General features: G+C 37.1%; 1 long non-coding RNA gene across 1 annotated transcript; it reads left to right on the forward strand.

Annotated features, from left to right (window-relative positions):
* Window positions 1-1,453: 1,453 nt before the first annotated feature.
* On the forward strand, window positions 1,454-9,061 carry LOC101177871. Its single transcript, XR_178060.2, has 2 exons — window positions 1,454-1,530; window positions 8,325-9,061. It is a non-coding gene; the product is annotated as an uncharacterized LOC101177871 (long non-coding RNA).
* The last annotated feature ends 9,152 nt before the right edge of the window (window positions 9,062-18,213 follow it).

Below are 18,213 nucleotides of genomic sequence, written 5' to 3' on the forward strand. Positions count from 1 at the left end.
GTAATTACCCAGAGTGACATGTTGAGAAAAAACTGAAAAACCACAAGGCCTTTAGGTGAGAGTGGGTGTGGAGGGAAGGGGTGAGCTCTAAATGAAGCATGTTCTATATTGATCAGTGATGTCTTCCCTGGGTGAGCGGTAGTGAGTGACCACACACATGCATGTGTTGACCCAGAATTATATGGTAATTTTTTAATTCCAATGTCTCTGTGTATGAATCCGTTTGTTCATGGGTCACTACTCTGGTCACCTTGGAATTAGGGTTATTTCATGTATTCCCTCATTCTTTATTTGACCAAATAGAAAAGTTTAGATATAAATAAAAACTATGAGACAAATTAAAACTATATAATGTGTTGAATACTATTTTTTTTTGAGTGAGGCAAGGAAAGCCATCCTATAGTTACTGTTTTCTAGCAGGTGAGCTCTTTCACAAAATGATAAAGCTAGAGAAGGTTACTATGATACTTAAATAGCACAGCTACTTAAAGGGTTGATATCCACATTTTCCAGATCTTACAGTTTTTAAATATTTAATGCATAGCAAAATATGATAGTTATTACAGTAATCATCTTTTCTGGATGCTGAGGGAGGGAAGATAGTAATATTTTTGCCTTACTTGCCTATTACCTCATATTAACCTGCATTCTCAGAGGTTATAGGGTTCTTGCCCCTTGCTTTTGAAAATGTGTTGCAAAGACATGGCATTCTCCTCATTTTCTTTTCCATTTTGATGTACGTTAGTGGCTGGAGTTAACTCTGCAATATTAAGCCCCAAATGGCTTCAACTTTGTCACTGAGGAAAGACTCTAAATCTGAAAAGATCTTTCCCATTCTGGTCTGCCTTACAGTTGCTCCTCCTTCCCTTGGGCAGGGAACCCAGAGAATCAGAAGCAGATCTTCTTGCTCTGGGGTCACTCTGTCAGCTTTGATGCTGACCAGCAAGGGATACTCAGCTACTGTTAGAGCAATTTTTTGAGGGGAGGAAGGAAGCTGCATAACCTGATTAAGTATCAGTACATCATTTTTAAAGAGATGTTATGTTCGATTCAGAACCATCCTCCTTTCTAGGAACATGCCAATTATTGGCTAATCAATATTCTCAGTACCACCCTCCAAATCTCTACAATGTTAATGCTATTTTTAACATTGGATCTACAACAGGAGACCTATTATTCTGCTGAATATTCTGAAATTAGAGGCATAAAGATGACAGAAAAAGCAATTCAGAGATGCATCAAGAAATATTATAAAATATCAGGGAGACTATTTCCATATAGTCTCTATTGCATATTGTTTTTAATTTTTCAAATTTAGTTCCTTTGTTTTTGAAAACTAAGCTACTTATGTTTTGTACTTTTTAGGCATGTATTCTTTTCTATCCTGAGGTCATTAGTCACAAATTAATCTTTTACATTAATTTATCAATATGACTTTTCTTCAGTGAATTTCAGATCGGTTTGCCAAGGCTCTTTGAAACAGTTACTCTTGTCCTCATTGTAGAGATGGTGATACTAAGGCAGAAAATGGTAAGGTAATTTATTCATAATTTCCGAGAACTCTATACCCTGTCAACTTCAAATTACAAATCATAGTGCATGCTGGGGCATATGTTGGGCTTCCCTTTGATTAACAGGGAGGAGGTTGGGCTTGATGACCTCTGCAGGAGGCTTCCAGCTCTGTAATACCAGGATCTTAATTCTGATGAATGGTCCTGATGGTAACTAGAACCAAGCTACTCCCCAACTCTTTAGTTCAAACCTTAAGACAAATCACACACTCATGCAAAATATTTGTTCTCCCTACTAATTCATAGGGTAAAATATCAATTCCTGCTAAGCATTGTTATATTCTGATTTAGTCATGAGTGTGAGTTGATGAAAGGACCTATCTTATTTACACTGTTGTTTAGAAACTCTACGGGGATTTTGAACTGGGGGAAGGACACAGTGGGAAGTTTGGTTCCAGCTCAGTGAATGACATGTCCGTACTGGACAATGTAGCATAGTTTCTCCTAAGCTTCCAATCTGGGCATCAGCTGACTACACTCACAAAATAAGCTGGTGATATTTAGATTTTACCAAGACTAATTAAGCAAGATGCATATTTCCCAGTAGATATCTGTGACTGAGGTGTGAATTTAATTTTTTTTAAATTAACAAAGTGATTTTCTGTAGTCTCTTTTGTTAAATTAGTTTTTATTTTCATTCCAATACTTTGATTCTTGGTTCATAGGAAGAACAATAACCTCATTTGATTGCAATTAAATAAGGGGGAAAACATTTTACTTTTTTTTTTATTATTGCTTCTGAACTCCGAAGGAAGGAAATGACATACCTTAAATAAGGACAGAAGATTCTCTGAGTGGAACTATAATAGCAGTTACTGTGTATCAGATTTTCTTGAGCATTAAGATCTTCTTTTAGAAGTATGTTTATCACCCTACAAACCTTTCTGGAGGTTTAATGTAAACTTGGAGTAGCTGGTAGAGGTGTTGGGATTTGAACGGGGTTTCTATTCCTTTACTATTGCCTTAGTTTCTCTTGCTCATCGGACCAAAGTTTGGAATCTAGTCTCATCTTCATGTATTTTGAAAATCTAACAAATCTAGAAGATGGTGTGAATGTGCATATATTTAGACAATTTAAAATTTTGTCAGGGACATGAAAGAAAGACATGTTTTCTAACAAAACAGAAAAAAAATAAGAACAGAATGCTTTTAACATTGCTTAAAGAACTACAGAACTATGGTGGCAAAGTGAGTATGTCATACAAGGTAGGCTATGTAAATCTATGTGTGATAATTGTGTATAATTCATTGATAGGGGATGTACTTTCTACTTAACACATGTTCTCCTCCTAGATACCTTGCCTATAGGTACAGAAGTATCTATTATATTGGTTTAGGCTGATTCTAAGGGATATTTCTCTTAATGGAAGCTGAAGCAGAGAGAAACTCTATTGGCAGATGCAAGTGACCTTTTCATCACAATGAGTTACTGAAGGATGGACTCTTAAGCTATGGACTATTGCTGAAATCAAGGCTGCTATAATGCAGTTATACTTTCGTAAGTCTGAATAGAAAAAAAAGTCACATCATGGAAAAGAGAACTCAATCAAATATTGGACTTCCACACTATTTATATGTACTATGTGTTCTTAATAAATATTCTCACAAATACCTGCAAAATTCATGGGGTTTTTTTTTGCTTCCAGTGTTTGGCAGTCTTGGAGACATGTGATACCTTGGTTTAGGAGCTGTAGAGCTCTGACAGAAGACCCATATTATAATTCCTGCATAACTAAGAAAAATAAAGTGGATGATACCAATTAAAAAAAAAGACTTAGAACCAGAAAGCTGACCTGAAAAGCCGTACATAATGTGTTGATATTTTCAGAAATTGAAATTTATTTGAAAGTTTCTGGTACTTCATAGCAAAATATGATAGAAACTGACAAAAATATAAAGTGAAAGTTTTCCTAATGATAGCTCATTCTCCAAAAGTTTATTCTACAAAGACGAATGAAGACAAAATTTTAACTATCACAACCACCCTCTTATTTGATGTTCACTGAGAAAGGAGATATTGTTTTTTTCTCTTAAATTATCCCCAGATTGCAATAATAATGTGTATTAACATGATTAATATTATTATTTATTGATAATTTTAATAACTTTTAAATCTATCTTGTAGGTTTCGATACTTCAAAATCTTTGTTTTAAAATTAAAAGCCCAAGCCCATATGAAAAGATACAAATTTTAACAGATTTTATCTGGCATTTAAAAGGTACTGCCACAGTTTGGCTAACTTAGACAAATATGTCTATCTGGACATTGTAAGTGATTTGGTAGAAATAAAGGCATTACACATGTGGATGCACACCCACTTACATAGTATCACTGGTAAAACCTTTAAAGATTAGTTTGAGGCCGGGTGCGGTGGCTCACGCCTGTAATCCCACCACTTTGGGAGGCCGAGGCGGGCGGATCACGAGGTCAGGAGATCGAGACCATCCTGGCTAACACAGTGAAACCCTGTCCCTACTAAAAATGCAAAAAATTAGCCGGGCGAGGTGGCGGGCGCCTGTAGTCCCAGCTACTCTGGAGGCTGAGGCAGGAGAATGGCGTGAACCCCGGGGGGTGGAGCCTGCAGTGAGCCGAGATCGCGCCACTGCACTCCAGCCTGGGGAGACTCCGTCTCAAAAAAAAAAAAGATTAGTTTGAACAGCAAAACCTTATGAGAATATGAAGCTGCCACCTTAATAGCATTCTTTATGTTTATTTTTAATAAAGAAATAGCTTTATTTTGGCATAACTAGTATAGGAAATGAAGTTGAATTTGTGTCACATTGTACTGAATAGGTTAGGCATAGGACATTTAGAACCTAAGGTTTTTTTTTTTTTTTTTTTTTTTTTGAGACGGAGTCTTGCTCTGTCCCCCAGGCTGGGGTGCAGTGGCGTGATCTCGGCTCACTGCAAGCTCCGCCTCCCGGGTTCACGCCATTCTCCTGCCTCAGCCTCCCGAGTAGCTGTGACTACAGGCGCCCGCCACCACGCCCGGCTAATTTTTTGTATTTTTAGTAGAGACGGGGTTTCACCGTGTTAGCCGGAATCGTCTCGATCTCCTGACGTCGTGATCCACCCGCCTTGGCCTCCCAAAGTGCTAGGATTATAGGCGTGAGCCACCGCGCCCGGCCCCTAAGGTTTTTTAATGTAAGTCAATGTTTTACTTGAATATAAGTAATTAATCAGTATGTAATGTGATTTTGGGGCCATAGGGTAACTTAGTTTTCATATCCTAAACAAACCTACATTTTTAGTTGCTTTCAGACAGTAGGGAAATGCTTCAAAGAAATGACCAACAACCAAGTTCAGATGGGCAAGATCTTACCAGTTATATAAAAAGAAGCCTCAAATGCTGTTAACTTGCATATGGACAACCAGATTTATGCCATAAAATAGGAAACACTTCTATTATTGCATATAAAACTTAAAAATAGTTTTAATTTTAAACATATAAATCATACTTAATCTAACAATACGCACATTATGCGAAAATGTCATCTAACTCTTTGCCTTTCAAGTTCGTATAATATTATAGAAAACTCAGATATTTTCTTCATCTTTCTTTTTTAAAAACAGATTCATTACCTTGTAGGTTTCAGTTAGTTAATACTGAACAGGGATTCAGGGAAGGATTCTTTTTTAAATTATTGAAGAGATCTGAATATGTTTATAAACTGAGACAAATATCCCAGTGGAGGAATAATGAAACCAAAAACTGATGAAATCTGTTCACAGTCCTGGAGCAGACAAACAATGGAGACAGGGGAATTGGAGGTTAAAATTATATCATCTGCAAGTGGGTGTAGAAATTTGCTCTTTCAATGCTGTGAGCACATTGCTTCTCTGATATAATCCTGGACATGCCCAATTATCCTATTATTTGTGATGTTTATAGATATATATGTAATTGGTGAGATGTATTTCTGAGTTTGAAATAGCTTTGAATACTGATTATTTTATTTTATTGATACCTAATATTTTATATATTTGTGGAGTACATGTGAGTATTTGTTGATATATTATTGTTTGTGCTTACTTTTATGCATGACTTTTCTCTTTTCACATTGGCTCCAGGAGAATTAGAAATTAGGAAGAAAACAAAGAGCAAGTTTTGGTCATTGGTTGGCTGGAGGTTGGTTTCCTTTTCTTTTGTTTTCAAACTTCCAAAGAGGATCTTGAAGCATTCATCAGAAATAATCAGAGGTGTGGCCGGGCGTGGTGGCTCACACCTGTAATCCCAGCACTTTGGGAGGCTGAGGTGGGTGGATCACTTGAGGCCAGGAGTTCAAGACCAGCCTGGCCAACATGGCAAAACCCCGTCTCCACTAAAAATACAAAAATTAGCTGGTGTGGTAGTGAGCTCTTGTAGTCCCATCTACTAGGAGACTGAGGCAGGAGAATCACTTGAACCCGGGAGGCAGAGGTTGCAGTGAGCTGAAATCCCACCACTGCACTTCAGCCTGGGTGACAGAGCCAGATTTTGTCTCACAAAAAAAAAAAAAAAAAGAAAGAAAAAGAAATAATAATTGGAGGTGTAAGGGAGCAATGTCTTAATTGACAGGCTGTGGAGCAGCTATTATTGCTAGAAGCAAAAAACAATGAGGGAATGGAACCAATGCCTAAGACCACCTGCTGGCCACCAGGTGAGCACCATGTCACAGCAGGGCTGGGGATTTGCACTGGCTCTTCTCTTTAGGGCTCAGAAGAGTTGCCCAATGGGAGCTCCTTGACCATTGCTTGTTGGTCATCCTAAAATATTGATGGCTGCTTGTGTCCCAAGATATCCTCAGCCCTGTTTGTATATTTCCCTTTCCAATGTGTACCCTAGAACACTTACCAATTCCCCTGGGTTCTGAAGTGGGGTCCAAGATGAGCCAAGATGAGCACTTGTCCTTCAAGAGATTGGAAAGCAGTGACGTCTCAGCTGTTTTACACAGTTAGACACTGGGGATCCATTCAGTGCTTTTTGGAAAGGAAACATAAACATGGCAAGACTTCATGCTTAGGTAGCAAATTACAATTTCCAAAGTCTTTTTATACCTTCAATATTAAATTCAGTGTTCTAATTATGGTAAACCACCAAGGTTATAGCCTGACTTTTTGAGGCTTGAAATTTATACTGTTTAGACAGCTTTTGTTAGGAAAAATAATTAAAAGATATAAATTCAAAATTAGGTTGCAACATAACTATTTCTTTTTTTCTTTTTCTTTTTTCCTTTTTTTTTTTTTGAGACAGAGTCTCACTTCATCGCCCAGGCTGGAGTGCAGTGGCAAGACCTCAGCTCACTGCAACCTCCACCTCCCAGGTTCAAGCAAGTCTCCTGCCTCAGCCTCCCAAGTAGCTGGGATTTGAGGCACCCACCACTATGCATGTCCAATTTTTGTGTGTGTGTGTTTTTGTATTTTTAGTGGAGACGGGGTTTCACCATTTTGGCCAGCCTGGTCTCCAACTCCCGACCTCAGGTGATCCACACGCCTCAGCCTCCAAAAGTGCGGGGATTACAGGTGTCAGCCACCGTGCCGGGCCTAACTATTTCTTTAAAATGAGACATCACAACAATAAATTACAAAATTTTAAAAGCTGAAAAACTGCAAAATCAGAAAATCCAGAAAATAACATAATATTTGAAAGAATCAACTGCCTCAACCATGTCTGTACATTTTTTTCTATTTTTGGCCACACATTTCTGCACACTTCTCCATATTACACAATATATAATATTTTCCTTAGAAACAATAAAATGATATTCATTCTTGCCTCTAGCATAATCCTTTCTTTAAAAAATTAACAATAAAAATAAACTAAAATAAATTTAAATACTTGACAGTTTAGAAAGTTTACTTCAGCTTCAGACTAGTCATTGAAGATGTCATAAAAATTTTCAAAGTTGTCATATTTAGAAGCTGTGGTCTCATAGAAAAAATATCTACAAAGTGTTTGCTGAGCACGATCCTTCTCAAATATACTTTATGTTCTTCTGATATAGGTTTGTGCCCAAGGAGCACACATTTCTGGTAAATTTCATGTGTGTAAGTCTCATACAAATTACATGAGAAATTGATAATTTGCATATTTTTAATAACTTCCATTTTGATCAATAATTAATAAGAACCTATCCTTCACTTAGAATTTTACACAGCTAATTCTTGGAAGAATTGTCCTCATATTTTTTCTGGCCCTGTACATTTCAGTATTGTTTTTAATCCAATGCTCACACACTTTGGGTGCCAGTCATCATGGGACAGATTCATTTTGCTGTAGCATTTCTGGCCCTGTACATTGGTGTCATGATGCCAGGACAGTCAGCACAATGGGAGGCATGACTATTGCTGTAGCCCAGTCCCACACATGGAGAGAAGGCGACCACATAACCATATATTAAAATGACTACAAGCCACATCAATACATTCTAATGAAATCAAGCTAAATTATCCTATACCAGTTATCTACAGCTATTCAAGAAAAAAAAAGTCCCACATTATGGTGGTTTAAAACAGTAAACATTGTATTGCTTACAGTTTTGTTGGTTGGCTATTTGGGGCTCAGTGGGGATGGCTTGTCTCTACTCCATGTGATGTCAGCTGGGGTGACTTGATTAGGGCTAAGAGATCAAAGATTGCTTCATTCTCAATAAATGGAGCTTTGCTGTTACTGTCAAACTAGGGCAATGTGGTTCTCTTCCATGTGGCTTCACTCTCCATATGGTAGTTCATTCACTATGATCTTTCTCTCCACATGTTCTCTGTCTCCCCAGGCTAGCCTGGACCTCTTTTTGTGGAGACTGGATTCCAAGATTGAAAGTAGAAGCTACATGTTTTCTCCAAGCAGGACTTTAAGACTTCATTTCTGCAACATTTTATTGATGAAAGCAAGTCACAAGACCAGACTGATTCAAGGGGTGGAGAAATAGACCCTACTTCTTGATGGAGGGAGCAGTAGAGTTACATTGCAAAGGGATCTGGAAAAAAAAAAGGAGTGATTTATTAGGAACCATGTTTAACAATTTACCACAATCCCCAGTGCAACTCCCTGTTAGCTGGAGACATTACAGAAATGTCTACAACTACTGCAATGCCACTTGACCTTAGGGGTGATGTGACCCAGGGTAAAGAGATGGTGGTCTTAACCAATCACAGTTAAGACAGTTTAGTTTTGGAAGGTATAAAAAATATGTAACAACATGAATGCACTTTTAGGGTCAGACAAGAGACTTGGAAAGAGCCTGTAAAAGGGAGGAGCCCTGAGGCCTAAGCCTCATGAGTGTCAATGCTTACCTGTATCTAGGCACTGGCATCCCCCTTTTGATAAGGCCAAGATTGATTGTTTTCCTTTCCTACCTACCCCATATCTAATCGATGTGCAAACACTGTTGACACACAAAAGAACCCTAAATTCAACAATTTGTGAAGAATTTTTACACTAACATGTGAGTTCAAAAACTCAACATTGCTTGCTAAGACTGTTGCAATAAACTCCTCTATGATCCCCTAATTTGATTCTTACTCCTCTTATTTTTTACACAGTCATCAGAGTAAATCTTTTCAAAGGTAAATTGGATTTTATGACTTTTCTGCTTCTAATTAGTTTCATCTATACATTAAAATATATTTCCAAACTATTCTACACTGGTCTGTCACTAGCCACCTCCAGAATGTGGTTTTCAACCATTTTCTCTAGTTTGCTCTCTATCTCCCTTTCTCTCTGCTCTATTTTTATTATTTTTAACCACTGCTAGAATATAAGATCCAACTTAAGAAGAGAGATTTTTGTCTATCAGCTTATTCCCTGGGCCTAGCCTAGCACAAGGTAGTGGCACAATAAGCATTTATTAAATAAGTAGATATTATATAATTAAAATTTAGCAACAAATTCTATAAGATATATATTATCATTCAATTTGAGTCAAAAAGTTCTGATGAAATAATCAAAATCACCTTAAGCATACGAAAGAGTTAAGGCCCAGATATTATTCTACTGCTGTCTCTACTAAACACATGCTTATTTCTAAACACAGGCTTATTTCAGTGAGAGATTAACTTAACTCAGATTCTTACTAGTATAAAGGAGTACCATGAACCCATGAAAGCTGGCTTTATTTCTGAATCTGTTTTCCCTTTTAATTAATAGCAAAACATTTACAAAGGAATAATTAATAGGCACTTACTCTTGGCATACCATGCTGGAACATGTGGTCATTCATGGTAGGGAGCATTTAGACATGATTTCTACATCAACCCCACTGTTATCTCTCCAGAGTTGAAGCTATAAGACAATTCAAAAATAATATGGTAGTCAATTCTGTTTTCTCAGACAGCTCTCACTCACAAACGGATGATGAGTTGACTTTTTATTAAGTTCCAGAAAAAAAATCACAGACTATCTTTTAAGAAGTCAGAGTCTCTTTTTTACTTGCCGATGAGGCACAGGACATGGAAATACATCCTCGGCATCCAATAATGACAGACCTTCCAGATCTTATTGTGCTGGGCACCACATGGTTAAGCTTTTTACTGTGTTAATTTGGTTTTGCAAAGGCCATTTATAAATAGAGTTATGAGGAGATGTATGGAAGCAAGGAGAGAAGAGTGGGAACAAAGCAAAGCTAACGTAAATACTACCATATCATAAGCATCCTGGTTAGAGACAGTGTTGATTATGCTCAATGTCACTTTTTCTCCCTGTGGGATTGGACAGTGAAGTTTCTCAGCTATCCTGGGGAGCCAGAGCATAAATTGAAACGAGCTGCCTCAGGCTCCAGGCAGGGGAAGAAAAACAAGAACCAATTCCTTTGCCTTGAAAAAGATACAAGAAGCAAATAAGTAGAAGTTTAGTAAGGAACTAGTGAAAGATTTAAAATAATTTTATGAAGATTTCTAACCATACATCAGTCCTATCCTCAAGATATACTTACATCAAGAGTCAAATTTTCTCTAGAGATCTATTAGGTATGCCAACTAATTCCTTAATAAGCTTTTGAAATTTGCATATTCCTTAATAAGTTCTTTAAAAATGAGCAACCAACATATTTATCAGGTAAGAAGTGCACACTGGGTAAATAATGTATGTTTATTATTTACTTAGGGCATTGCTCTGATCTTTTATGAATATTGTCTGATGGTTAAGAAAAATACATATCTCTCTTCTTTTTTATATTTCTTAAGCCAAAGGCAGGATTTCTACTTCCATTAAAGATTTATTAAATTCAAAAATAAGGAAATTGCATGTTAAAAAAAGCTAGCCTTCTCTTTAGGCCTTTCATATTAAAATAACATTAAAGAGGATGAAAACAAAGCAAATTTAATTTGTTTCCCTGATTTCTCACTTCTTTATTCATACTCTTCTGTCTTCTATTAATTTTCACCAGAGCTAGATTTTCTCTTAACTCTGAAATTCCCTCACTTTTGTTGGTTTAAGCGATACCCACAGGGGACATTTTTCAAAGTGGTATGCTAGGTTTTAGCTGTGGGAGGCCTATTAATACAGCACATAGAATTTTACTCCCCATAATGACATTTAAAGAGAGCTATTTGTTTTGACTGTGTTCTTTGTGTAGGCCTGAAGGTTACCATAGTAAAACCCCTTTGGCAAATGTGCAGTCAGAAATTTCTGGGTTAAGGTGGTAGGGGGTAAGGAAGAGGACAATTCCAAAATATTTCATGAGCAAAGTCCTGATAAAAGGGAGGGTCTCTGGGGTCTGGTTTGTTCCTATTTCCTTCTCTGAAAAACAAGGGCAAATGCCTCTCATTCCCTCTTCCATCTACCCTCAGAAACCTACACCTCGAAAACCTACAAATTCTAATCTTTCTGATTCTTGCTACAAATTGGATTTTATGGTATGGTTAGGTTAATTTTTTTTATGAATATTCAGTTTCTTGACTATGGTGATAAATGATTATGAAACTCAGAGCTTCAGAGGTAGTCCACAAGGAAGGACTTTGAAGTTAGCTATGCATTCAAATTCGTAATTTCCTTTGAGAGATCAGCTGTTTACTGTTTAAACTTGCACAAGGGACTTAGCTTCTCTGAGCTTTATTTTCCATCAGCTGTAAAAATGGAATAATACTATATCTTCTAGCAGAGTTGTTATAAAAACTGCTTGAGGTGGAGAGCAATTTTCCAACACAAATCTTGGTCTGTGTTAAGCACAGATAAATGTTAGCTTTCCATCTCTTAACATTTGCTACCGTTTTGGATAGAATAACCAAAGAGAGATGTGCATTCTTTTATTATAACGAATCTTTTGTAAGGTCTTATAAAGACAAGAAAACAGTAACCATCCTGGTTGCTGTAAGTATGCAGCTAAGAGGATTTCATTTGACCCTGCTCAATCTATTCTGTCTGAATTCTATCAGGTACATCCAAATAATGTAACATCCTCTTCTATTGTGGCTGAATGTTTATGTCTTGATGATTCATGCATTTGAAGGGAAATTGAATTAACCAAGGAGGGAAATAAAAAATTTAAGAATAAGTTTAACACGATCAATTCTTTTATAATTGGAACGCTTGCTCTCAGCCTTGAAAAATAGCATTTAAAAAGGTGTTCATGGTCTGTGACTATCATTTGTAAAGTGAAAACTAAGTGTCTTGCCCAAAGGCTCAACAGAAAATGCTGTCTTTGAAGGGACTTTTTCATTTTAAAGAATCTCACAGCACCTTTATAGCATATTTTCTCCTAGATTATTATTCTTGTCACTATCTTGCTTTAAACTAAGAGTTTAGTATGGAAACATACCATACACTCAGTCCTAGCCTTTACCTTATCTCTATCAAAATTGGTATTATTTTATTCTTACAAATTAGCATAATGTACAATAGCATTTCAGAGGCTGATAAAACCGTCTGCTACTACTGGTTAGTAGTAGCCAAATGTAACATTTATCAGCCTCAGTTTCTTCATTTGTCAAAAGACATAATAATTCATTCCTCATATGTTTCTGTGATGCATTGATGAGTAATAGTTACTGAAAATATCCTATGTGCTGGTGTGGCAATGAGACTCCAAAGCTGGCCACTTGAAAAGATGCCTCCTGAAATTGACACCCTCGAATAGCCTCCTCCCATACTGAATATGAATGGCCCCTGTAATGCACTTCAACACAACTAATATTTGAAAAGATGGGTGGGAGTAAAAAAGAAAAACATTTTAGAAAAGGCAAAGACCATCAGTAAAAGCCACAGGATTATTTTGGACATGCTTCCGGGATACTAAGAAGACCAACTGAAGAGAAAGCATGCTGAAAAACGAAAGAAATAAAATTTGATAGGTGAATACTGCCAAGTTAACACTGTGCCAGGTGTAGGCCTAAACCTTAAGAAGGCCTAGAAGCATTGGCTTTTGTGCATTTTAGGCACCCTGAGCTGCCATGTAGGAAGTCTGTCTACCCTGCTGGAGAGAACATCTGTAGAGATGATGGAGAAATTATCTCTACAGTACTCACAAGGAGCGAGAGAAGAGGCCATGCCATCCTGATAGCTGTCCCAGTGTTCCAGCTAGCGTGGCCTTTCAGCCATTTCCACCAAGGTCTCAGGTATGTGAACCCCATCTGCCAGCTATCTGCAGCTTCATTAGAGACCCCAAGCAAGATCAGCAGAGAAACCACAGAGCTGAGCATCAGTCAACCCACAGAATGGTGAGAAATAGATGGCTGTTGTTTTCCAGGATGAAGTGTTATGAGAGTTACTAATTTAGCAGCGTAAACAAAACAGCTGAGTACTCTACATATATTTCTTCCTTTTATTTTTATTCTTCTTCACTTACTCTGCGTGTTTTCCACAGTTTAGTCCTTGCTCCCTTCTTCCCCAACATACTCTCTGTGGAGAGCCAGCTGATTTTCACAGCTTCAACAACGAACTCTTCGTTCACTACCTTGGGTTCTATTTCTCCATTCATGCCCTTTCATCAGTATTACAGAACTGCACCTTCACCAGCTTAGTGAATATTTCTTTTCCTTAAACTCATCATCATAATTATAATACTATTCTATTTAAGGGTTTCACTCACTATCCATATAGTTTTTCAAGGCCCTCTGCATTTTGTTGGCATTTTCCTATCAGATCTTATTTCTCTCTTTCCAGCATGTGTTCTGTTCCCTCATCAGTTGTTTTTTCACTATCCCATAAACAGTAACTACTTTTGTGCCTTTGCTGTCAGTGCTGTTTCTGAAATGTCCCCCAACTGCCCTCTATCTTTCAAAATATCATTCCTCCATTTTTAACTTGGGTCCTATGTCTTCTGTGAATTTCTTCCTAACATCTCTTTCATTGATTTTCTTTATCTCTGTGTTTCTACAGGATTGATGATATTATTTATACCTCTTCAAATATTATTTTATATGTTGACAAGTGGGTGTATGTCATTGGCTACAAATCATAATAGATGCACTTTGATTTAATATTGAAAGTATTCTTTCTTGAAATCTTATTTTAAGATCCTATTCGAGTGCCAGATATAAAGGTTTAGGAAAACATTTGGAAGCTGGACATAGCTAGTAGTTTCACTTGGCTCATGTACAAAGTGCAGGGGGAAAGGAGCAGGAGAATGTGAGGGGAAGGTAAAAATCATGAGAAGTCTTATGCTCTACCAAAACTTGATATTTTAACCTGTAGATACTGGGGACCATGAAAATATTTCAGCAGGAGAGGAAAAGCCTCTGATTTATATGTTTGCAAAATAAAATGGCTGCTGTCAAGAGAATAGATTAAAGCGTTGTGCTTTGGTGATAGGGAGTATGGACGAATGTGAAAGTGGCTGTACTAAGATGAGTTAGGAAGCAAAAGCAATTGTTAGGTGAAGTGAGAGATGCAAAAGCCCGGATGGGAGCAGTAGGAGGACAGAAGGGATACAGAAGGAGCTCTAAGAGGTCTTTGGGGAAAAAATTTTCAGAACGTGGTGGCCAGTTGGTAAAGGAGACTGAGTGAATATGACTCCTAGATTCCTGACTTGGAGACTTGTGGTCTCTTACACCAAGATCGGGGGACAGGATGCGAAGCAAGCAAATAGGGGTGGGGCATGACTAATTCTTCTTTGAAAGTCTTGAACTTGAAATATCTGTTGAATAGACAACTGAGACGTCTGGATCATTGTGAAAATATAGGTTTGAAGTCCAAGAGAGAAACAGGTCTGACTTAAGGATATAGATGTGTGAATCATTACCATTACCATATGTATAGTAACAATATGGGAATTAATGAAATCTCTCACAGAGAGTTTTGATTGAAAAGGGATCACTAGAGACCAGTAAAATTTGGAGACACGTAAAGAGAATCATTTGAAGAATATTGATTAGATGTGACCAGGAGAGAGAGAGTGATGGTGTGGAAGAAAGGAGAAGAGACTTCTAAGAAAGTGGTCATGGTCACATGTTAAATGTCCATAGAGAGAAAAAGTTAAGACCTAAATTACACAACAGATTTTGTTTGACTTCACTGGGGATTTTATTGAAAGGGCAATATTTTCTTGTGGAGTGAAAGTGGGAGCTTCAGTGGTTTAAGAGTGAATGGAAAGCAATGAGTAAAGTATGGCTGTGAAGAAAACAAGAGTGGTAGATTAGCAATACAGGCAAAGGTAATGAGGCAAGACTTTTATTTATTTACTTATTTTAAGATTGGAGACATTTGAGTAACTAAAGAAAAGTACAGGGAGAGAGAAGAGATGCTGGATGCTTTTAATTTCTAAAATTGGGTCCAAATTTCTTCTTTGCTAATGTGCATGATTACATTTGAATTATAATTAACCTTGATAATTATCTTTTAAATATGCTATATTAAGAAAATTTTTCTGTTATATAAACTTAGTCTTTTAGCCAAAAAGAAATTTGCTTTGAATGTGTTTCTTTCTTTTCATTAGATCAAGGGATATAAGATCCCACTCAATCACAAAATGTTTAAGAAAACAGAGAAGAACTTTATTTCACTAAGCTTGATTTGTTTTTACAACTACCTGAAGGTGAAATTAGATTGATATGGTTTATTGGTCATGAGTGCTGGTATACAATTATCTTAGTATGTAGTTATCAAATAAACTTATGTTTTCTTTTTTTTTTTTTTTTTTTTTTTTTTTTGAGACAGAGTCTCACTCTGTTAACAGCCCAGGCTGGAGTGCAGCGGTGGGATCTTGGCTCACTGCAAGCTCCGCCTCCTGGGTTCATGCCATTCTCCTGCCTCAGCCTCCTGAGTAGCTGGGACGGAGTCTCGCTTTGTTGCCCAGGCTGCAATGCAGTGGCACTATCTCTGCTCACTGCAACCTCCACTCCCCAGGTTCATGCCATTCTCCTGCCTCAGCCTCCCAAGTAGCTGGGACTACAAGCGCCCACCACCATGCCTGGCTAATTTTTTTGTATTTTTAGTAGAGACAGGGTTTCATCGTGTTAGCCTGGATAGTCTCGATCTCCTGACCTCGTGATGCACCCGCCTTGGCCTCCCAAAGTGCTGGGATTACAGGTGTGAGCCACCACACCTGGCCTAAACTTATTTTTTCATAATGTTTATTGTCCCACTAAAGACACTAAAATGATATATTTTGCCTTTCCATATTGAAATCCAAATAAATTGCTGAAAAATATACAAGTGAATAAAAATTAAATCTGATAATAAAACATCTCTACTATTTAATGTTTTTAATTGCTCAGGCAAAATAAGTTTTTTACTACCACAAATTGACTTCATGAAGGGACAATACAAGAGCCTAGTACGATGAATATTTTCTGCTTACAGTATACTTTTCGAAAAATATAGCAAAATAGGTTTTGATTGTAAACTAACTAAAGCAATGACCATGTCATCCTCATCATCTTCCTTCTCATCAGACTTTATCAGCTAAGGTTTACTGAATATCTTCTACATGCCAGGCTTACTACTAGGCACTTTGCAGTTCTTTTTATTCTCATAGTTAACTTATGAAGTTGGACTAACTAGACCACCTCCCTATCAAATAGATACTGGGGAGAAAAATTGCTTTCCTTTACCACACAAAGAAAAATAAAAACCTTTAAAGTCAAAGCCTGTCTTTTGTTCAGCTGAGGGGGCTCCAGTGTTGGCTAAGTATCAGTGGCGCCCCATTCCCCTTAGCAGATCTGAAGGGGGAAATTTTTAGTTGTAGGGCACGGGGGTGGTGTATCCATGCTTTTGTGAGAGTGTAGCCTTGCAAATTATAAGGCAAATGGGAAATTATCTTATTAAGTTGGGTTAAACTGCATTCATGTTGAGAGTTAAGTTTGTCCTTGGAAGGCAGGGACACATGTCAGTGTTTGTGTGTGTGCATGTGTGTTCTAAAAACTATGATATGACAATTAGAAGAATAAAAGTATGAGCCTGAATCACACTGACTGGGTGACACACAAAGCGGGGCTACTTAAAGTGCTTCCACTCTTCTCAAACCGTTTTGTGGGACATGAAGCTTCACAAACCGCAATGCTTTATGAGTGTGACTTTAGACTGAGGTTTGAGTCTCATCCAAACATCTCAGACATGAAACAGACATGTCTGCTTGAGAGCTGAGTGCTAAATATAGGTAAGGACAGCTCCTCTAGGCAAGCAGCAGTGTTTCCTAATTGGTGAGTGAAGAGTCACATGGCGGAAGTTAAAAGGTGAAAATTCTCTCTGAGAGAATGATAGACATGGAAGTTGAGGGCGCAGCTAGGAATGGAGATGATCACAAAGTAAAATGCCACTGTTTGTAGAATTTTTTTCTTGGAGTCATGTCTGTACACTTTTATTTTACTTACTTCATATATTGTATTTCAACTTAGATTACTCAAACCCTTCTGATACAAGTTTGTTAGGGGAAATCTGGAATGAAGTTATGTAATGGAGAGTTCTAAACAGAATTGTAGAAAATAGCAAAGGAGGAAATAGTCAAAATACAGGAAGAGGTTCTAGAACTGAGCTGACTTTTGTGGCAGCCACTAGCCACAGTGGTTACTGACAACTTAACTACAACCAGTCCCAGCTAAGAGGTGTTGTACATGAAATACACACACCAGATTTCAAGACTTAGTATGAAAAAAAGTCTTAGTATTTTTCTTATTGTTGGCTACTTGTCAAAATACTAATATTTTGGATGTATTAGTTTAAATAATATATTTTATTAAAAGTAATTTGCTTGTTTTAAAATTATTTTTAATGTAGCTACTAAATTACATATGCGATTCACATTATATTTCCACTAGACCATGCTGTTCTAGACTAAAATTGATAGAAAGTGAACAGTGACCTACAGAGGAACAGAGAGGCACAAAATCTTTAAATAAGTGACAACTCTGGAGCAGACACATAACAAACTGCCTAACAAACTTACTCTTTTCCCATGTTTACTGGAGAGTGATAGCCAGAAAGAGAGATGGGGAAGTTGATGCTTGAGTTCCATACATATGATTATTTAATTTTGTAAATTAGTAAATAGAAATACACAGAAATATAAAATATAGCAGCACACTGAAGATCAGATAAATAACTTTTCTCAGCCATTCTTAATATTTTCCATGTATCTTGGGAATGACTCAGTTAATATTCATCTAATTACGTCATCATTCTCTTCTAATCATACAGAAAATAGTATTTTTCTAGCTTACAGCGAGGAAAAATAATTTTTTTTTTTGCTACTTTGGTCAGAGAGGAAAATTTATTTTCTAAGTTTCACAAAA

The sequence above is a fragment of the Nomascus leucogenys genome, chromosome 3, assembly GCF_006542625.1.
Source record: "Nomascus leucogenys isolate Asia chromosome 3, Asia_NLE_v1, whole genome shotgun sequence".
Lineage (NCBI taxonomy): Eukaryota > Metazoa > Chordata > Mammalia > Primates > Hylobatidae > Nomascus > Nomascus leucogenys.